We start from the raw sequence: 23,643 nt of genomic DNA, 5'->3' as shown, positions 1-23,643 counted from the left end.
ATGAAATGGGGTATTATATAGGAGTTTGGGATATTATATAAAGGGTTTTAAGGTTTTTTTTAAAAAAAATCTCGAGTTCAACGGCTCTTTCTCTCGAGCTCAACGGCTCTTTCTCTCTCTTCTCCCGCGACCACACTCACGCCTGCCTGGATTTCCGCGCTCGCGCCCGGCTCGCGCCCCGGTGGTGTGGGGTTAGCGCCCCGAGGCGCGAGCGGAGGGGCTCTCGCGCCCAGGATTGCGCCCCACACCCCTCAGCCTTAGGGGTATTCTCCGGAAAGGTTTTGGGTTTGACTTTTTAGAGTGTTGAACTAATAATTAATTGTTGAAATTTTGTCTCATGACTCAAACTCAAGTATTGATGAATGTTGGCATAATGGTTCACGGCAGAGTCAAAACGCGGTTTAAAAAATGTTGGAGAGGTAAAGATAGGAATGCTAATTATAGCTCACTCCAATTTTCTAACATCTTGAAAACAGAAAAAAATGTAAAATACTTGGGAATTGTATGAAACCTAATATGGCATTAGTTATAAAATATGTTGCGTACCATATGGTTACCCAAAACCAATACCATGTACTCATTTATCTGAAGTTTTTAATAGGATTGACTTTGCTATTTAAAACCCGTTTGTCACTTTATTGTAATCGTTTCGAGTTTAATAAGAAATATAAAAGAATTTAATTGGAAGCTTAAACTCATTAGTAAAATAGAATAATGTATATGGATATTAATATCTGTAGAAAATTGTAAACCCAGTGAGGCTAGACGAAGTCGTCCAAGCATTTCACGAGTTCCTAGACTAAATTCTCACCAGAAAAAATACAAAAACACATGGTAGAAAGTAGGATTATTCCTTGAAATGTGGTGAAAAAACATATGGAATAATTGAGGGGTGGTGTTTCCACTAGAGGCCGATCAATTCCCGGTTCCTACCGAGGTCCATGATAAGTATGGAAATGTAAGTTAACAAAGGAATATGAAACTGAAAATGGAAAAAATTCGAGACCCGATTAATATAAAGCGTAAGCATAAGAGCAAAAAACCAGTTTTAGACCTGAATCCAATAGGATCGAGCTAAAGCTAATCAAAACCGATTCAATTTAGAAAACGGTTTTCAAGTAGAAAAAGCTCTGATCTGTTTCGGTTTAGGAACCGGTTTAGATCCAAAATGCGTTTTGATGCGCACCTATACCGCAAGACTATAAAGTGTGCCACATAAAAATAAAATTTGGGTCAAAGTTGATGCCATTAGCTGCAATCTATAGTCATGAATTGAAGTTAATCTTGTTTCTTTGTGGATTAGAAGGGAATTTAGTCACTTTATTACACTTTATTATTATTATTATTATTATTATTATTATTATTATTATTATATTCTTAACTTTTTGGTAGTTTGGACATTAGTGTAGCAACTCCAGATTCATATAAATCTTTTTTGGTATTCGTCTTCATCAAATAAAAAAATGACAAAAATAGTTGTCAGGAAAAAAAAATATGCATTTTTGGTTGTTTCCAAAAAGTATAAATCCTTATTATATTTTTTATATATATTCAGTTAACCAGTGATTTAGTATGACTATATTTTAAACTATAAATTAACAAATATTCCTATCCTAATACACATAAATTACTAAAAGTAAAACAAAAAATCACCATAAGTATAGTTATATAAGTTACATACATACATATATACAAACACACATATATACAAAAACAAATATGTACAAAACAGATAAAAACATCTTTCATCAAATACAAATAATCCATAGACCCAACCCTAGATTACTACCTAAAAAACTCCTATATTTATTATCAGATAATCTTGAACCACAGCTTCCTATTTCATCCTCCTTGTGACATGACGATTGTTGTACATATATACACAATCTCTTGTATATGTAGCCATTGCAGGACCTCTTATGCCATCTCCCTTTGCAACTACATTCTAAACTGTACCATCGAATCGCGAATTGACACCTTTGCCTTCCTATTCGTTTGCCAGTCGAGTTTTCATCAACTTTACTCGAAACCTAGTATCTTGCTAAGAAACACGAGCTTTTCACAATGCATGCATGCCTAAAACGCCATATCATTACCAACCCATCAAATTTCTCCAAACCTTTTCCTCAATCTTGCTCCGTGGCACAGAGGATCCGTCCTCTTCGTCAAGCAAAACTCGATAAACTTCCCATTCCCGACCCCCGATCATATGCCTACTAATTTCCGCCTGCAATATCATATCAAAAAGTTACTCAAAAGAAAGAAAATAACCAATCTGTAACTGAAATAACTAAACCCAAACACGACAGTTTGGTTGTATGTTTTTGTAAAAATCCAAATTTTCTCGTAGGTTTCGGTTTCGGATGTAAATAAAACCAAAAATACCTAAACGAATTTATGGATTTTTATTCTAAGTGTAACCCAAATATTTTAGCCCAAATGTATAATAATCAACTGATCATTAATTAACTTTTTATTTTTCGGCCCAAAAGTTTCAAGCCCAAACGATTTTCAAAAACTTAAAAACCAATTTTTCAATTTTTGGTTCGGTTTGAGCCCAAAACCGACCCCGTGTACACCCCTACTCAAAAACGCATAACATGAGCATGAAATGACACATCGGTATAGAGTACAAAAAAGGAAATACCGAGAAAATGTCGGTATTGAGCATCTTGAGTGCAAGGGTAATGTCATAAAACACAAGGGGCCACCCCTTTCCACATAACTCAACCGGGTTTGCAACAAGTAACTCGGTATCGGGACCGCGGTTCACCAAAGCTACTCTAAGAGGCCGATATAGTTCCATTCGGATTCGAGACATTAATGCATTCTGTTTGCTCGGGTTAACTATTTTCTTCCCATCTGCTTGTACTATAAACAAGTCGATTTCACAATCCATTTTTCCCTTTAATGTAAACCGTCCATACGAAATCTGTTACACAAAGATTACAAATTTAGTTATTTACTAAAACACCTTTGGGCGTATCTAGTTTGGTATTAATAATACCTGGATATTGTAATCCTTCAAAGTTCTCATTATATCATATAATAAATAAACCTTTGTGATCACGACAAACGATTTGGACAAGTGTATGAACCGGACTGAGTGAGTTATCAAACATTACAGAAACATGATTGGATTGACCCGGGCCGTTTTGACCAGGGTTAAGCATCTCCAAGTTGAATGTATGTTCTGTGATTGCAGGAGGGATGATAAACGGTGGGCCCAGAGAACAAGCGGTGATATCAGGGCACACCTTTTCTATATCACAACTCACCATCGAGTCCCCGACAACAGTTTTTAGATGATGATATGTGTCATCCTTCCTTGTTTTCGTATGCAAAAGTTCCCTGATAACAGAAGCATTAGCAAGGGTATTTTAGTCATTTTACTTTAGACCTCTCATGTGTCGTGAAAATTGAAATACTTTATGTTGTAACACGTTAACCGGACTGAAAAGATCCACTCATTTAGCATTGACTAAAGGGTACTCACATGGTTGACCAATTAAAAAAGTTGACTTTCTTAAACTATACACCACATCTATCAGAACATTTTAACTTTCATCAGACAATAAAGATTTTTTTTTAGTATTTAACTTCTCTCATAGACAATGTAAATTGTAGAATCTTCTTGGTATCTGAAATCGAAAAATAGAATTTTGATCTTTAAAGTCAAAGTTTGCCTTTCTTTGAAAACCAGTCTTTAAGACAGTCCAAAGCCCAAACCTAACAATGAGAAATATAGTTTTCCCACATGCAAATAAAAAATGCATTTCTTTTTCATTTCATTAAAAGAAAGGCGGTCGGGTGATATGCAGATATTTAAAAATTTTCTGATGAGTTCTCAATTTTACCATCCAGTACAACCAATAATTTTGACCCGTTTACTTATTAAAAGACCAGTATAAACAAAAAAAATAGGTTTATAAACATTAGGCTATTAGTGAACTGATATTATTTTCTTAATCATGGAAAAAAAAAACTAAAAAGTATTAAACCTGGCATCGGTGATGAAAAACAGGTCCATCACCATCCCATCGGGGGTGGTCGATACTTTCACTCGTTGAATAATCAACTCGAGCTCACAAAGAACATGTATCACATCTGTCAAACATGAATCATAAGTTACTGAAACAAACACAAAACTATAGAAACATGTAAATATCACATACCATGTACCAGGCCTTGGCGATCATGTCCACAGAACTTAAGAAACACATCTGGAGGCTTTGGTGGCTGCAATTCAGTTGGTAAATATATGAGTGTGTTTGCAGAAGAACAAGAAGGGCAAGCCTCTAATAACCTCTTCTTCAACAAACTCCATTGCGTGCTCGGTTTTCCAACCACCCAAAACACCAAATAACACCATTTTCCATCCGTTGATACATCTGTAAACAAGCATTTAACGAATCATTAATGCTAAAAACTATGCATTGATTACATATGATTCAACTATTCAAGAACTTATTTTTTGACTTTTTAAGTTTTAACCATATGTGTTGTATAACTTTTAGCGTATGATCTAGCGGTCATCACTCGCTAGCAAGAAAGTACTGATCTGTGGATGAGATTCAAAATTTAAAGAATGATTCTATATTTTAATGATAATTAACAGGAATATGCTAGCTACAGAATTTATAAAAATGGAATCAAAAATGGATTATTTTAGGACAGAAACAGGATGTAGGAACAATACTTGCTTAGTTGCTTGTTATCAACCTATCATCAGTGTTGTAAAAATCACAATTAGGAAATCAGAGGCCTATTGACATGATTTCACATAATCGGCCCCTAAAACCGGTACCAGCCGAAATCTTGGAAGTACTTGAAAACTTATATATAAAAAATTTTGTAAATACATATGTGATTTTCATAAACTACATAAAAAATCCCAATCATTAATGTTAAAATGAATAATTTAAATGTGATTCAACTATTCAAGAACTGTTAGTCTATAATCTAATGATCATCACACATCAGCATGAAAGAATCTGTGGATGAGATTCTTGGAATCAAGAAATTCAAGAAACAATAATGTATTTTAACAATAATTAACAAGAATATGCTACAGAATATATATGTATAAAAAAAGAATCAAAACAGATTATTCTAAATATCTAGGTCAAAAACAAGATCTAGCAACAATAATTGGTAGTAATTAATCACTCATCAACTTATCATTAACAAAAAATTAAATTCACCAACCCTAATCTTCAAGATCAGTAACACCAAACTCAAACTAGAAACTTCAAAAATCAATAGTTAAAAAAAAACATTATAATTACTAAAATAACTGACTTACTTTCAAATTAAAAAACATAATTAAAAAAAAACATCGATAAAGTAGAAAAAATATATAATAAAATTTTTTTAAAAAAAACAGGTTTTTTTTTAATTATGTTTTATCTCGCCGCACTGTCGTGCCTTCGGGCGAGTGTTCACGGGCGTTAGCCTTAGGTGAGGGTTTTTCCCGGATCGAAAGACGAGTGTATCCCGATGCGGTGAATTTAGCCAGTAGCTCATTTAGATGATTCGTTGGCCGTTCAAAAAAAATAGAGAAAATTCCCAAAATGATCCATATTAAGAGAGAATCCGGGTTTGACCCAAATGTCCCTATGAAAACTCACGGAGCCGACACTTTTGGATTCCCGACTATAGATTTCATTAGCCACTAATATACTGACCCGTTACTTTTCTAAGCAAATCCATCGGCCCGTTAGATTCTTAGATTTGGTAGCAAAACCATCTCCTCCTCAGTGATGTTTCATCTTGTTTCTTCTTCTCGGTGAGTTTTCAAAAAAAGTTGAAAATCGCTTCCATATAATAATAATAATAATAATAATAATAATAATAATAAACAAGAATATGCTGAAGAATATATATATATATATATAAATATAAAAACAAGATCTAGTAATAATAACAATAATTTGCTAGCAATTAATAACTCATCAACTAATTTTAAAGATCAGTAACACCAAATCAAACCAGAAACTGCAAAAATTAGCAGCTCATACTAACAGAATATCAAATCACACAAATGTATGAAGAGAACAAAAAAAACCCTAATTAATTATCAAATTATACCGCCGCGAACGATGCTTAGACCGAAGAAGAGGATGATTCGGCAGAGATCACAGCCGAGGCTGGTTTTATCCGGACAATTGATAGTAATCACAGTAGCTTCGTCTTGTTTATCGGGTTGAGTGATAATAACCACGTCTTCGTGCAGAATACCCATGGGTTTAGTTGGGTTGTTCTGAAGAAACTAAACTGGTGATTATTATTATTATTATTGTGTGTTTGAAAATATGGGTCAAGAGTATGTGTGTATTTGGTTGTGATTGTGATAACTCAACTAATGTTGGTGAGAGAGAGAGAAATATGGGTTAATGTTTGTACGTATCGGTGCGAGAAACAAGAGAAGAGGGTTGAATATTCCCTGTCGGGGGCTTTTGACCACTTTCCTTACTGGACTTTATTAGTATTATTGGGGTTAAATGAGAAACATGTTCTAGTTTTGCAAGTGAAGATTAGATTGAATCAGCCTTGGATTAAGTCTATGTTTCTTCATACTAGGTTCCATGTTGCGCCGGGCTATTCTGTTGGTCGGGCGTCGTTTCCGTAAGTTGCCACAAATTCGTTAGTTATCGGTTACATTCTTTATGGTACCAAAACTAAACCCAAAAAATAATTCCTCAAAATAACGTATTTAAAACAATAGTATGAAATCTATTTAAAAAAAACAAAAGAAAACCATAAAAAACAAAAATACAAAAAAAAAACAACAACTTAGATAAGGTTTGAACTCGGGCCATCTGGGTTAAAACAATACAACACCACCACCATAGCGGCTTCCTATTTTGTTGCTTTGATTACTTTCAAATGAATAAATAGTTGAATAGATTTTGTAATATCAAAAAAAAAAACTTAGTGGCTGCCATGTGGCAGCCACTGATTGGACCAACAACAAAAATACTGTAGCTTAAGGTTTTCCTTTAACATATAGTATAATATAATAATTTTAATATGATTAATTAATATTTTGCTTAACTAACTCCAATCCGTTGCACTTGCTTTTTGGGCTGGTTAGTTAATGTCCTATTGCCTACATGGCAGCGACATGACATCACTTTTTGATTAACTAACTCCTTTATAACACGTAGTTTAAATTCATGTGCGGATTGACTCTAAGGGGCTGTTTGTCTCTCAAAAGCTCTCCCTGGCCTCTTTTGTTTGCGTCGTGCAGACGTTGTGGTCTGCAGTGTGTTTGTTTTTCGAAAGACCTTTCATTAAGAAAGGTATGCACGTCCCATTTTCCTAGAAGACATGGACCATAGTCTTTTAACCTCTTCTAATCTTCTTGTTTTTTACATCAGACATAACATACGTTCAGAACCTCCAATCCTAATCTCTCATTCCCCCTCCAACCATCTACCTCTCCTCCTTCTGAACCGCAGCCGCCGCGCCGGCCATTTTCTCCACCCCAACCCCTCACACCGCCGCCGCTCTCTCCATCATAACCGCCGCCTCTCTCTCCATCTCCTCTTTGATTTGTTCAAGTTTGATTTTTTCTTACAATGTTGATTAAAATGATTTTCTTTAGATTAATTCTAACATACTTGATTAATATTCCATTATTGTATTAAAGTGATTTTCTTTATATTACAATCTTGATTCTTAATTTTCTCTAGATTAATTTTAAAATACTTGATAGTAATGGCTCGAGTCATAAGTAGCATTAGTGTATTAAAGTGAAACCTATGAGGATGGATTCTTGATTCTTGAATTTTAACCCGTTTCGTTTTAATTTACTTTTTGATCCATTTTGTTTATGTTTTGGTTTGATTTGTGCATTGGAAAATTGTTTATGTTTAGGTTTGATTTGTGCCTTGGAAAATTGTATATATTTAGGATTGTTGTGCCTTGGAAAACTATTTATGTTTAGGTTTGATTTGTGACTTGAAAAATTGTTTATGTTTAGGTTTGTTTGTTGGTTAATATAAATGGGAGAAAAACAACAATAGTCAAATGAGCATCTAAAATGCTTATTAGAGACTTGCATTGAAGAGATAAACAATGTCGGTAGAAAAGGGTTGAGTTTGCACAAAGACTCATCGAACAAGTTGGGACGCGTTCTTAAGGAAAAGTTTGGGTTGGATTTGAGTAAAAAACAAATAAAAATGCCCGTGATAATCTTAAAGCCAAATGCATCGGATGGGTGTATTTGAAAAACAAAACTGGCAACATTTACAATGCTCAAACAAATATGCTCACCTTAACAAATGAGGAATGAGAGGAATTTAGGAAGGTATGTTAATATATTTTATTTTTTAACATCTAGCTATAAACAAAAACTTATACCATTTTTTACTTTGGGTTTAGGGACATCTGAAGGCTGCATCATTAAAAACAAGTCCATTTCCTTTTCCGGGATTCTGTGCATAGTTATTTGATGGTAATACTGTCACTGGGAATCGCAAGTGGACCTCAACTCAAACATCAGTGGTTGGGTCATCTTCTTGTTATCGGGTCCAACCACCACCTATGATTATGTACAACGTTTTTCGTGACACAGAAAATGATGATCCGATACTATTCATGACCCTACACCTGAGCCTACCCTTAAGCCTAACCTAAATAAAAGGGCCAAAACCTCAAAATCATCATTTATTACTGTTGATGACTTAGCAGTTGATATGCAAAAGGCCTTATAATTTATGATTAAAGGCAAATATGGGCCAACCGTTCGTGAATGTAAAGAAAAGCTAAACTTTGTTGGGTTAGACCCGGTAGACCCTCCATTGTTAGCCTATTTTCATATATTTGGAGTGCCATTGGAAACGAGAGAGGTATGGATGGAATTGCCAAATATTCCTGAAGTGTCAAAAGGGTGGATCACGATAACGGGTACAAGTTTAAGAGTATTAAAGTAGTGAAGAACTTAGTTTTTTTGGGGTTTTTTTAATGCTATGTTGGCATTGTATGCTTTTCGTTCATTTGGTTTATGTTGAATGGTTGTTTGGTTAATGTTGGCATTGTATACATCGATGACATTGTATGCTTTTGGTTTATTTGGTTTATGTAGAATGGTTGTTTTGATGTTTATGCTTAATGGTTGCTTATGTTTAATGGATGATTATGTTTAATGGTTGCTTATGTTTTATTACCACAAAATCATAATAGATTATGATAAGAAATTACTTCTAATAATTCCTATGTACTTGTAAATCCTGGTTTTTTTGAAAGAGAGGTTTGAAACGAATGCGAAACAATGATTCGGATATGACATGGCATAAATTCATGTTAAAGTTATTGCAAGGAAATCCCAAACAATGCATTGAATTGCTATGTACGTCTCGTGAATCATTTGTCCGACTATTTGTACATTTTAGAACAAATTATTCATTAAAGGATAGTAAACATGGATCAGTTGAGGAGAAGATGCTATGTTTTTTATGATAATCGGTCATAATCAACATTACGTGGTTATCAACCGTAGATTTCAAGACTCAAAGCAAACAATTCATAAATTTTTTTATGAAGTGTTGGATAAAATGATGTTTTTCGTCAAATATATGATAGTACCAACTTCTTTCAATCCAAATCCAAAAATTCCAGGACTAGATGGGCCTTGATACATGTTGTTGTCCCTAGAAGATTTATATAGAGGAAGGGAAAAGGGAATTGTTATCATAACGTATTAGCAATTTGTGACTTCAACATGATTTTTACCTTTATTATGGCCGGCTGGGATGGGATAGCACATGATTCTAGAATATTATTCGATGCATTACCAGATCCACATGCACCATTCCCGTTTCCACCCCCGGGTATGTTTATTGTTTGTTAATCATTTATATCTTAGTTTAATATTCTAATTAACCTGTATATCTTTACAGAGAAATATTATCTTTGTGATGCTACGCATGCACATATACGAGGATTTATGGCTCCATATCGTAATGTGAGTTATTGGCTTGGAGATTTTCGTCAGAGACGTGCATTGACCAATAAAGAAAAATTTAACCACGCACAGGCAAAACTTTGGAATGTCATTGAGCATGCTTTTGGTGTCTAAAAAGCACGATTCCCTATATTGAAGAGGATGGCACCATTTTCGTCTGAAACACAAATTTAACCACGCACATGCAAAATTTTATCAGGAAAGAGGGTTTGACCGATGAGTTGTTTGACAAATTTATAAAGATAAAGGACCAAAAATATTTATGAGATAAGTAAGGGAAAAATTATAATAATGAAAAGAAAGAATTTTATGTTAAGGGAATAAATAAGGAAACTCCATCCCACATGGAAAGTGAGAAAGAAATGAAAGCACTTTATAAGGAAGGAGTTTTCCATGATAATGTTCTTATGTGGCTAACCACTCTCCCTAGTCCTAGCGGAGGGTGCGAAGCACCCGAGGCGCACGCGCACGGACTCGGACTCGGGCGATGGGCGTAATGTGGCGTTTTAATGGCGCACTTTGCACTTCGCACGCTCGCATCGCCGCGAGCCACATAAGGGCCGCTTTAGTATGTCTAGTGGGTTCACTCAACAAACCTATTGGTCTACTTCGCGCGACGCGAAGTATGCGTCACACGATGCGAAAGAATAAAATAATAATGGCGGCTACGTTTGTCCTTCGTGCGACGCGAAGAAGCACTGTTTCTGCCTATAAATAGGCAGCCATGGGATGAAGTCTCAATCACACATCACACTCACATCACCTCGATTTTCGTGCCAAAATCCCGTCATTTCCAACACGCTCGTTGTCTAGAAGTACGTGCAAGCAGAAGTACTACCCATGTCAAGTCTAAGCATCTCGTATAGATAAACCATACAAGGAAGGGTTCTGCCCGATTATTCTATTATATATGGCTTAGACCCTAGTCAGGGGTATGGCCTATACCTTGATCAGATAAATAAGTGAAATGTAGCTTTCATAAGATAAGATTATAGATAAAATGTTATTCTTTATTTTATAAAGATATTTCTTCTGAAAGAAGAAATTTGATATACACGTTTCTCCATGATGAAGAAACGTAGCATATAAATGTTTTATAAAAGAAATCAAGATAAAGGTTATGCAAATAGACTAAAGGTAAAGCTAGATTATAGATCTAGTTATTTATGAATTATTATTCTCGTACTATAGGTCCAAGATAAAGATCAAGCATTTATCAGTGAGATACATTGATTATATCAAAAGGTGAATACGCTCAACCTTTTTATAATATGAATATGTTTTATGACGTGAATACGTCTATGTACTGTTTTTACTCTTTTAAACTATGGACGGTTATCCATACGTAAAGAGTTATGAAAGTATTTGCATGAGGGTTGGTCTCCTCTAAAACGTTTTGATACAAGGTAGTACTAAACATTCAGGCTAAAATGCACATCTGTCTGGATCCTTACATATATGTACTGTAGTGGGCACACTACAGACATACTAACCATGAGGCAAGTGACTGTCTCTAGGGCGAGTGAAGTCCGATTATGTGGTTTGTGCGTGTGTTTAGTTCCGATGAGATGAGATTGAGACCCACTGAATCGTTGAAAACTATTGGTGTTGTGTCATAACGAATTGTGAAAACCTTTTATCGAGTCTGCGTGTTCCCCAGCATATAGCTGACGTATTTTTAAAACTGTTTTCAGGTAATCAAGAGTAAGGTATAGAGGTGAATATGCCAGTGGAGATAGAAGATCACTAGGCATAGAATACAGCTGGTGGCTCTGCTAATTTTGTAATGACGCATGTGTAACCCTTGTTTTTAAACAAGTAATTTTGTAAAAACGAAAAAGGGTATTTAATTCCCTAAGTTACAAAAGTAAATATTTTAAATTAACATTTTCCGCTGCAAACTTTGATAAATTGACAAAAATTGGTACCAACTATTGGTCGTACGCCTAGGCCCGAAGGCGGGGTGTGACAGGTTGAAGAGAAGAGATCTATGTTTTTATGATAATCGGTCATAATCAATGTTACGTGGTTATCAAGCGTAGACTTCAAGACTCAAAGCAAACAATTCACAAATTTTCTATGAAGTGTTGGATAAAATGATGCTTTTCGATAAAGATATGATAGTATCAACTACTTTCAATCCGAATCCAAAAAATATCGAGACATAATAAGAGGCTATGATAGGGTTTTAAAGGATACTAGATGGGCCTTGATACTTGCTGTTGTCCCTACTAGGCAACAAGATTTATATATAGGAAGGGGAAAGGGATTTGTTATTAAAACGTGTTAACAATTTGTGACTTCAACATGATTTTTAACTTCATTGTGGCCGGCTGGAAAGGGATAGCACATAATTCTAGAATATTATCAGATACATTACCAGATCCTCATGCACCATTCCCGTTTCCACCCCCAGGTATGTTTATTGTTTGTTAATTATTTACACTTCTTTATTGTGAAAAGAAGTGTAAATATAGTCTCTCTCTCTATATCTATCCATCTATCTATATATAAGGAAAGCATAGAATGAAAACCCACTTGAGTTGTGAAAACCCTACGTAACATCATTTTTTTTATTTTTTTTTACACACATAGGTCCTGTTCGTTTAAAGGATTTGGAAGGAATTCTAAAGAATGAGATTTTAAATCCCATGAATTGATATGTTCATTTCATTAAATGAAGAATGGAAATGAAAACTAAATCCCATCAAATCCCACATTTCCTGGGATTTCAAAATCCCACCTATTTTAAAGGATTTTTATGGAAAATAAAAACCCCTCCAAAAAAATTCAAAAAAATTAATAAAAAAATCATAACTCAAAATATAAATCAAAAACGAAAAATGTAAAAAAAAAACTAAAACGTTTCCTTCGTTGTCCTCGTTCTTAGAAAAAAAAACCCGAGAATGAAGAAGATTCCAATTCTAATACATATTAACCAACCAAACACATGAAAGAGATTCTCAAACATTCCATTCCAATTCCAAATCCTTTAAAAAAAGTCTGTGAAACGAACGGGCCCATAATATATGTTGTAACATTTAATACAAAATATCGAAAACTAAAAAAAATTGTTTTGCTATTTTTTAACATTTTTTTCCTAATTTATATATATATTTTCAAGAGAGAGAAAATGTCATATTTATATTTACATTTTTTATTCAATTTAATTGTGGACAACAAGATTTAAACTTTAATTAAAAACATATGGTTAAGAATGGTTTCTAGAGTTTTCACAACTGAAATGAGTTTTTATTTTAACCTTACCATATATATATATATATATATATAGGGGATGGATCATGTGAGAAGTGATATTATAGTGAGAAGTGCGAGAAATGAATCTAGACCATTGATATGTTTAATCAATGGTCAACAATAGAAATGGCATTATCGTAAATAAAGACACATATTTATGACATATTTTTAATTAAAAAATGCATGCATGTCTTTTATGGTGTTGGCCTAATTAAACCAGGCATTAATGAATTCGTCGGTTATTTTTTCTAGCATAATTAATGCTCATAAGATGATTAATACTAGTTTAATACATATACATGATATATAAAAACATACTCCGACTTGTCTCAAGTGACTACACGACATTATTTTTACCTATACCACATTAGATAATTCTACACGACATTAGTTATGACAACACAACATTTAAAAGTGTCCCTACACTACATTAGATATGTCCAAAATACATTAGATATGACTACATAACATTTGAAAGTGTACATACACCACACTACATTAGTTTTGCCTACACAACACTATATATATCTACACTACATTAGTTATAACTATACGACACTTGAAAGTGTGCCTACACTACATTTGAAAGTGAGCCTACGCTACATCAGTTTTGCCTACACTATATATGATATTTCTATACCACATTAGTTATGACTATATAACAATTGAAAGTGTGCCTACCCTATATTAGTTTTGCCTACACTACATTTGATATATCTACACAACATTAGTTATGACTACACAACATTTGAAAGTAAGCTTACATTACATTAGTTTTTCCAAGACTATATGATATGTCTACACTACATTAGTTATGACTATACAAAATTTGAAAAGCATGCATACACTAGATTATGTAACTTTATCTACATTACATATGATAAGCCTACACTACATTAGTTGATTAAAAAAAACACTTCACATTAGATATCAAATAAAAAAAAAATAGTTAGCCATGTGTTAGAATAAAATGATTTTAGATCAAATGGGTTTTAATTGTTCAAATTTTAGATGAAATAAATAATAATTATAATAATAACTTATCATTTGTTAGTAACTTAACATTAATTAAACCATTAATGAGTATGAGTTACAAAACAAAACATTTTATATTTTACTAACATACCCTTTTATTTAAATAATAAGAAATTAAAAAAGAAATCATGTGATTGGTTATAATCTCTTCTCGCTCTAAGAAACATTTCTGAAATGAACCAAATGCTATATATATATGGTAAGGTTAAAATGAAAACCAACTTGAGTTGTGAAAACCCTATGTAACATCGTTTTTTTTGTTACATGTAATATATGTTGTAACATTTAATACAAAACATCAAAATATCAAAAAAAAATGTTTTGCTATTTTTTAACATTTTTTTACTAATTTTTATATATGTTTTCAGGAGAGAGAAAAAGTTATATTTATATTTTTTATTCACTTTAATTGTGGATCACAAGATTTAAACATTAATTAAAAACATGTAGTTGGAAATGAGTTTACAGAGTTTTCACAACTTTAAGTGGGTTTTCCTTTTATACTTAGCCTATATATATATATATATATATATATAGGATTGAGATCATGTGAAAACTATTTGGCACGAATTTTTATTTAAAGCATAGGATTTAAAGGGTAGAAAATGAATTTTAACATCACATATTGGGGGATCACGATGCTTAATCACAACACATAATTGGGAGAACAATATATCAGAAGTTCAAAGAGAATCATCGGATCCTGAGAACGTATCTTATGTGTTGACTTCGATGCTTCATATTAGCTATGATCTGTATCTTCTCAATTCCGATTAGCATAAATCTGATTTGGTGAATGATCAGAGCTTCAAATTCGATTCAGGTATGATCACAATTTCAATTAGGGTTTGTTCGTTTTTGTCGTTGAAGTTAATAATGGATATTGCAATTAGTGGATCTACAAACAGTTCTGAATTGATTTATAGCACATACACAAACAACGTTTACAAATCTGGGATGATATGAATCATGTTGTGCTTGCTTCAATTAACATTTGGTCTGGTAATTTTGTTAATTTCCGTGTTTATAGTAAGTAATTAACCGCCAACGTTTTCTTATTAGTGTTGATTACTGTGTAAAGAAATTGATTTTGGGCTTGAACTGAACAAATTTCAATGTTTCTTCGCTATATTGAATGCATGCACACCATATGCTCGACCAAATGTCTGTATGAGTTTCAAAACACATTGATTTCGGGCTACTCATTTGTTTTTTAGTTGTTTTTAGTCCAAGCCTGAGAACTGGTCTGAACCCGAGATATGGGACCCCTAGATTGACCCGATGCATGTGTATCGGTAGCAATTCGGTTAAATTTTGGCCCGGTTTCGTGTTAACTCTGTTTATCTCACCCCTAAATTGGACATATAACACTAACAATTGGATTACTACTAGTGATTTTAGGTTGCATTAAAGAGGTTAAAAATCAAGTTTGGTCGATTATTTTTATGTTGAATTTTAGACCTGTCTAGAATTTTAAATGTCTTTGAAAATTCTAATGTATAATAAAATTGTGCATATATGTATAGTAACATTTTGTAAATGCATGTTAAGTTATTTACTTGTAACACATGCACTAATCATACATATATATTTAATTCAATACAACTCAGAAAATGTAAATACAAAGATGAAAATACAATGATTATTAATATTTGTACCATTACTTCTTCAAACATGTATGTACAAGTAGGGGTGCAAACGAGCCGAGCCGCTCGCGAGCTACTTGAGCTCGGCTCGATAAAAAACTTGAACGGTTCAAGCCTTTTCAAGCCCGAGCCTCAAAAAGGGCTCATTTATTTGTCGAGCTCGAGCCCGAGATTGGTATTTGAAGCTTGTTGAGCTTTTTCGAGCTTGCCATATAGCTATTATTAATTTTAGTTTTTTACATTACAATCTAATTAATATTGGTTTCATCCCATTAAAAAACTATTTACGGGCCCATTTTCTAAACGTATTAGTAAATCTGAAAAACCTTTTGCAACCTAGAATGAATCGACGAATGCAGTCGTTAAAGATATTCTTTGTGTTTTCAGGTTTCAACTTTCAAAAACCAAAATCAATTGTTGTTCCAGGTACGGTTTAATAGTTTTGTAGTTTTTTGTTAAATAGTTTGTTCAACACTTCAATCGTTGCCATGATTTTATTCATCATATAATCGTTATCATCTTCATTTATCATTGCACAAACTCTTTTTTCACTCCGCATGCGAGCTTCTCGAGCCGAGCTCTATCCGAGCATTGGCTTGTTTAAGGAACTTTCCGAGCCAATCGAGCCAATCCCGAGCTTTTAGTTATGTATACGAGCTGAGCTCGAGCCCAAAAACGTTTGCTCGAATCGAGCCACGCTCGAGCTTCAGAAAAGTGTACAAGCCAAGCTCGAGTAGTGCAAAGCTTGGCCTCGGCTCAGCATGTTTGCACCCCTATGTACAAGGTATTTACACGTATTATACATATGTGTATAATAATATTATACATATATGTATAATCCTTTAATTGTACATATATGTATAATCACTTTGAAATTCTGTAATACTAATGCTAGGAGTACAAATTGCCTTTGTGTTACATTTTAACTTGAGTGGAAGTGAATGGAAATAAATACCTGTAACACCCCGACCTTAGGTGGATTATACGCCGGGGCGGTACGTTAAAGATTGCTCATAAGCTCGTAACACTATTAACGTGACAATATATTTATTTCATTTCAAATAATCACAAGTACATATTTGCATCAATCAAATAACAATACATTGATAAAAAGAAGACAACCTATTTAAATAATCCTAAAGTCCAAACTAGTTATCTTCATTCCTTGCACGTCATCTTATCCTGTAGCACGTTGAAAATAATGATAATTTTGTCAACAATAATGTTGGTGAGTTTTCTTAAGTTTTTGCGTATACATATATATATAACTCGCGATTCAACGATCATCATGTAATAAATATTCAAGCGTAAAGTAAATGAAATCAAATAGAGTCGTCCTCCTGTTCATTTAGCCGAAGCCGTTGAAGTCGGGGAAATGAGAACCACCTTACGTAAACAACCGAAGTCGTAACGTTAAACGGCGCGGGTACGTCCCGTCGGACCCTCCCACTATGTGTATGCGTTTGCGTTTGCGTTTGCGTAACTCCACCGTAAAAACAATAAACACATTGCAAGTAAATTCACGTATAATCATAAACAATATGCACGAATAATATTAACATGTACGATATAAGTGAATCGGTTTGTAAACAAGCACATAACTAACGAAAGAAAAACTTGTGACATGCTACCCCCAAAATATTATAAAGCGTAAAAATAGGCTTATGAAGAACTCACTTGGTAAAATGCACGTTTGAGGAAGAAAGTAAGTTAGGCGCGTGAACCGGGTCGGTTTGGTTCAACGAGCTAGCCTTTACTGATGATTAGCAATATCCGAATGTGAGAATCCTTGAGAGACAAGTAAACAACGCGAGACCTAGAGTTATTATCTCGACTTAGAATCTAATTCGCTTTTGTGGTTCGAGAATTAAACTATAACAATTGGTGATTTAGTAAATATTTTATAGTAGTTTTTATTTCTTCTCATTATTATTAATAAAACCCATAATTTACAGTAGGGCCATTATTTATAAAACAACCTTTCAAATAAATCATTTTAATATTAAATCTATTCGAACAGTTGTTTTTCAGTTACGAACCCAATTCTATTCAGTAAATAATAATAATAATAATAATAATAATAATAATAATAATAATAATAAAACATGAAGCAAATTGTAAATAATCTGAGAAATAATTGAGTATGCTTCGTTGGAAGAAAAAAAATTAATAGAGTTTGAACTTTTGATAATTAATAAAACAAAATTTTATGAAGCAACCCATCGTGGGACTTGTCTGCTTCAACTTCAAAATTCACAGCGGTGATTATTTAAACATCATCTTCGAATAGAACCCTATATATTTGTTGGGTTTTTCAGTAACAGTGGGTGATTAAAATCTTAGGCTTTTGTTCAGTGGATCAAAATGAACAAATAAACAACTATTTACCTGGAGTCGATGCTCGAATCATTGATGAGAGGACTTCACCGGAGTAGAGGCGGCGGAGACTTATTAGAGAAAAGAGAGGAAGAGGTCGATCCATTGAGTGAGAGAGCAGATTGGTGTGGTCGAAAACAAGAAACAACATCTGTATTTATGGTATTAAGAACGCGTTTGCTATTCTTGGTAAACCGAGATTTTTGCTTGTTTAAATGGAGGCTAAAACACTCAAATTAAATCTCAATGACGGTGGCGTAAAGATCGGAAAAAGACGGTGCAATCAATTTGGTTGTTTCATTTGTTAAATTGATTCTTAGAGTTAGCCGGATAACATGGCCGATGACGGATGATGGAGTTGGAACCAAACTTCAAAACAAACTTTTCTTATTTGACACAATTGGCCCTCCGACTTTACACTTATATGAAGTCAATTAATTTATGTGAAGTCAAATACTTACCCATGCAGTTAAGTTTTATATTTATTTAACCTTAACTTTTATTTTAAAATCATTTAAGCATAAAATAAAAAAAAAAAACTATTACAATAAATTCCGTATACACATTCAATTTCCTGGTTTCGAAAAGAAATGAAAAACGGACTGGGTTTCGGGTTTGAAAAAAATTGACGAATGTCACATATGTACAAGGTATTTACACGTATTATACATATGTGTATAATAATATTATACATATATATATATATATATATATAATCCTTTAATTGTACATATATGTATAATCACTTTGTTATTCTGTAATACTAATGCTAGGAGTACAAATTGCCTTTGTGTTACATTTTAACTTGAGTGGAAGTGAATGGAAATAAATACTTATCATGTTGCTCACTAAGACCGCATATGAGGACATAAACAAAACATATGGGAAGAAAGTCAGAGACAAATGCGGAAAGAAACGAAGAAAAATACAAATGGGGATATGAAGAATAGATGAATGACTTCATTTGGAATATGTTTTTTTAGTTTATATTATTTTCTTAAATAATGTTTTACATTGATGTTCAACTTAGACATTACTGTTGGTTTGGAATTGTTATGCTAAACTTATGCATTACTATTGTTTTTATGGATTAACATTTTTTTAACCGAACTATTAGTTTATGATTTGAATGTTATGAAATATGGATTATACATGTATGTATATTATACAGATTATACATATATGTATATTATACAGATTATACATATATGTATATAATGCTGATTTAACATGTTTGCAAATTTAGAAAATTAGACATTTAACAGCTAATAAATCTATAAAAAACATAAGATGGTTTCAAGAATGCTATACATTCAACTTCGACTACCACTATGAATTATACATATATGTATATTTTGGTAAATTATACATACATGTATATTTAGCGGCGTATACATTTGGTGATAGTTTAATACCAAAATTATGCATTTATGTACACAAAAGAGTTTGCAAACAGATATACATAATCAACATTTATTGGTAAATTGTTCCATCAAGATAACAAGAAGTCAAAACAAAAAGCACAAATTGTTCCTTAGTGATACAAGTCTAGAACCCAACACTCATTTTCTTTAACAATATTTCTTCTTACTCTCTTGCAACTCCTTAATTAGGAGCCCTGCCACGGCGGATGTTTGATTTAAATAATAGTAGGTCAGCTGCATATTTCTTATTAAGTGCATGCACCTAGTCCCGCAACTACTTTTGTATGCATGCTTCCTGCAAATTTCATTTAGAACCCAAGTATTATACATATAATTCAACACATTAAATGATCATACTTAGACAGGCAACAGAAACAATTTAATGCGTGTATGTATGCATAAAGAATTATACATATTTTAAATTCAATAGTGACTATACACATATGTACCATCTCAACTTAGAATCATGTTAGTACAAGGTTTAACACTAATTATACATCTATTTATAATCATATAGTACATATATGTAAAATCATAATTGTATACTATGTATAATCTCAATCTTTAGCGTTTCTTTTCTTTCTGGTGATCTTGTATTCCATGTTATATTTTTTGTTTCAGATCCTATATATAATCCAGTTCAACTACTTGAGTTTATACTAGATTTGTACATATATGTATAAAAAGGTATATACATATGATAAAAAAAATGATAAAAAAGGAAACAAATATGTAATGCATACAATGACTTCATATTTCTTTCTTGTATTTTTATTTTCTCAATCTTCCTTCCTTAACATGTTTAACTTTTTCTTTATTCTCTACAAAATGCTTTTTTTCTTTTCTTTCCTATAAATTCCTTATCAATATTTCTTCATTAGAACTGACATTGCCATCTTTTTCATTTACACTTGGTCCTACATTTTCAGCTGCCATATAGACAAATAATATCAAGCGTGCATATATGCATAATATATTTACACCTAAATTACACACAAGAAATAAAAAACAATATGTACATAATATAATGCTACTTCAGTATATACATCTACAAATTGTGAATATAATACTATTAAATTGTACCTTAAGATTTTTCCCATTTATCCAATACCTCTAAATTTTCATCTTTTGCATTTGCACTTGATCCTGTCTTTTCAGCTGTAATGTAAACCAACAATATCAAATATGTATAATATATAATATATCTATAGCTTAATTACAAACATGAAATGTACATATATGTATCATAAAAAACTATTACACAAGTTTGAATACTGTGAATACCTATATATACATATATGTAATATTCTCTTATAAGCAATCATCTTGTTCAGTACTCAAGTGACAACAACTTATATCAACGAAATCAAGTTATTATTTTGAAATTTTAACACCACATATTTATTTTAGCAAAAGTAACCACAATTAAAACTCAAAAGCAACCAAAACTCAATTAAATGTCTATACAATTGCAAATCATGACATCCCTAATCTAATTTTAAATTTCAACACACTCTTTTCCAATATTCAACTAAAAATCTGCAAATTGGGTTCTAAACTGAACAACGCAGACTCAACTAGTCAACCCTAACATATATTTCCACTCACATTAACATGAAACCTCATAATCACTCTATGAATAACGAAGCATACAAACGAATTCAATCTAACACTAACAAAGAGAGTCATAACAACCACAATTAAAGCTCAAAATCAACGAAAACTCCTCTAATTTCACTCTCCACACAAAAATTCATTCAAAATAACACTAATCAAAGAACTAGGGTTTGAAATACTTACACCAAACGTGACACAATGACTCAGCCGGGTAGAGATCGCTTCCGATTTTTAGAAATTGAAACCCTAAATCGCTGCTAGCTTTATGGTATAGAAACAAAGATGGGAGGAGAGATCGATATTACGTCTTGTTAGACATAAACAACGAAACTCCAGAATTGCCCCTCCAATCTCTTCATATTTACAAAAATGTCATTATTTAAAAAAAACCCTAGTTTTCTAAATATGTGGACCATATTGGTTCTCATGATTCTCAATTTTTATTTGATTCTCTTAGGATTCTTACCCTATATATATATATAGAGAGAGAGAGAGAGAGAGATAAAAGTAACCTATAATAACCTATAATATATTCTAGAGATAAAAGTATTGAACTGTAACACAAATACCCACCTTTAATTCCATGGCTCTGATACCATTAGTAACAGAGTAGACATGGATTAGTAAGTTTAACAAAGCCATAAACCGTCAATAAGTTTATCATTGTTTTACAAAATAATAAACCGTCAAGGTAGTTTGTAAGGAATGAAAAGGCGTCCTAAAAACAAATTAAACATACGGACAAAGTTTCCTTACATACTAACTGCCAGTCTATAATTTTAACTTAGCCAGTAAATTGCTTAACCTTTACTTAATTATTACTAAGATAATATTAGAACCATTTCTTAAAGGGGTGTTATTATGCCATGATTCAATACTTTAAGGGCTTAACCCATCATATAGTTTATAAATTTGTAATGCAAATATAATAGAATTAGAACTTCTTACTTGAATAAGAATGACAGACTAGTAACACTCCAATAGTAAGACTTCAAAGCTTGAAGTTTTTATTAATTTGCTGGATATTATACAAGAGTACTGAAAGGAAAGAAGAGATGTGCTAAAACTTAGCGTGCCTCTATCTAAAATCTAACTCCCCTTTTATAGGGAAAACACACGAGAAAAGTACAAAACAAATAAATTAAAATTACAAAAGTTATAGAAAAGTAAAGATGGGCCATTTAAATTGGCATCCAAAGTCTCCATTATTGTGCTATGTCGGAAAATCTTATCATGATTTATAGGCTATCTCCTTTTGTCAGAGCTTTATCAGAGCACTCAGAGATTCCCATTATGAACAGGGAATAAGCTTTATTAATTTTGGACCTTTTCTTTTTCTTTGTCGGATTTGCTTTGGGAAGATTCCCCCGGTTGGTCTATGAATTCTTCTTGGAGTTTTCTTATATATTTCTCCAAGTCTGCATCTAGGCATGTGATGTCTTCTATTTTTTGTGTCTCACCTGCTAAACAAGATAACTCATTATAATCTCCCTGACTATTAGACGAAATGGGCATGGCCTTTGAGGAATCTGTTGTAGAAAAATGTTTCTTTAATTCCCTCTTCATCTCTTCTATATAAGACTTGATAATTTTAGACTTTGAAATTTCTTGTTTTCCTTCTATTAACCTTTTCGAAATATGTTCGAACTGACTGTTGATTTTCTTTTGTTGTCTTTTTACCATTTGGGTTTTATTATATTCTATTCTTGAGGTGATTATATCCACCGTATCCTGGCCTTCAATCTTGTTGGTAGACATATTTATCCTAGTCATTTTTGTCCAGAACTTAGTATAACAAGTTCTTTTAAGGTATGGGAAATTATCCCTTAGGGTATACCCTGTGGTCGGCTTCTATTTCCAAATCCATGAAATTGAAAATTCTATAAAGAAGTACATTGAGGCTATTCCCTCAAACTATGAATTATTATTTTTTGCTTCTATAAGATTGGGTGATACTTTTACCCATTCCAAATATAACTCTTTAAATGGTCAGGAAGAATCTGAACTGTTGGTCCATATAGAATGAACCACTTTTGGAACCAACAAGGTAAACCTTGTTTGAAGATATTATCACTGACTTTTATAAACCATGAATGTTTTCTTTTTGGATTCTCATAAAACAAACATTTCTCGAATCCATGGATATAATCTAAATAGTTATATTTATAAGTTTGCTTGTCAGTTGTTTCGGGATATATGAATTCCTTTTCTTTTAGCGTACTTAACCCCCATTTTTGAGGAGGTGTAATTGTTTTTATAAAAACTTTACTAAAATTATACATATTTCTTTCTCTCTCGCCGGGATAAAAGTGTCTTA

At 32.7% G+C, this 23,643-nt stretch overlaps 1 pseudogene across 1 annotated transcript; it reads right to left on the bottom strand.

The window, feature by feature from the left end:
• Nucleotides 1-1,836: 1,836 nt before the first annotated feature.
• Nucleotides 1,837-6,244, bottom strand: LOC143574596 (ACT domain-containing protein ACR10-like; annotated as a pseudogene). Its single transcript, XR_013142627.1, has 6 exons — nt 6,091-6,244; nt 4,176-4,391; nt 4,002-4,107; nt 3,008-3,351; nt 2,648-2,932; nt 1,837-2,227 (listed from the first exon to the last, which is right to left on the bottom strand). The product of XR_013142627.1 is annotated as an ACT domain-containing protein ACR10-like (transcript).
• Between the last annotated feature and the right edge of the window lie 17,399 nt (nt 6,245-23,643).

This window comes from Bidens hawaiensis, unplaced genomic scaffold (genome assembly GCF_021521415.1).
Source record: "Bidens hawaiensis isolate Kalapana, Puna unplaced genomic scaffold, B.hawaiensis_p1.1 tig00001412_1, whole genome shotgun sequence".
Taxonomy (NCBI): Eukaryota; Viridiplantae; Streptophyta; class Magnoliopsida; order Asterales; family Asteraceae; genus Bidens; species Bidens hawaiensis.
The sequence above is the reverse complement of the archived record's forward strand: the minus strand, read 5'-3'. Positions and strand labels throughout refer to the sequence as shown.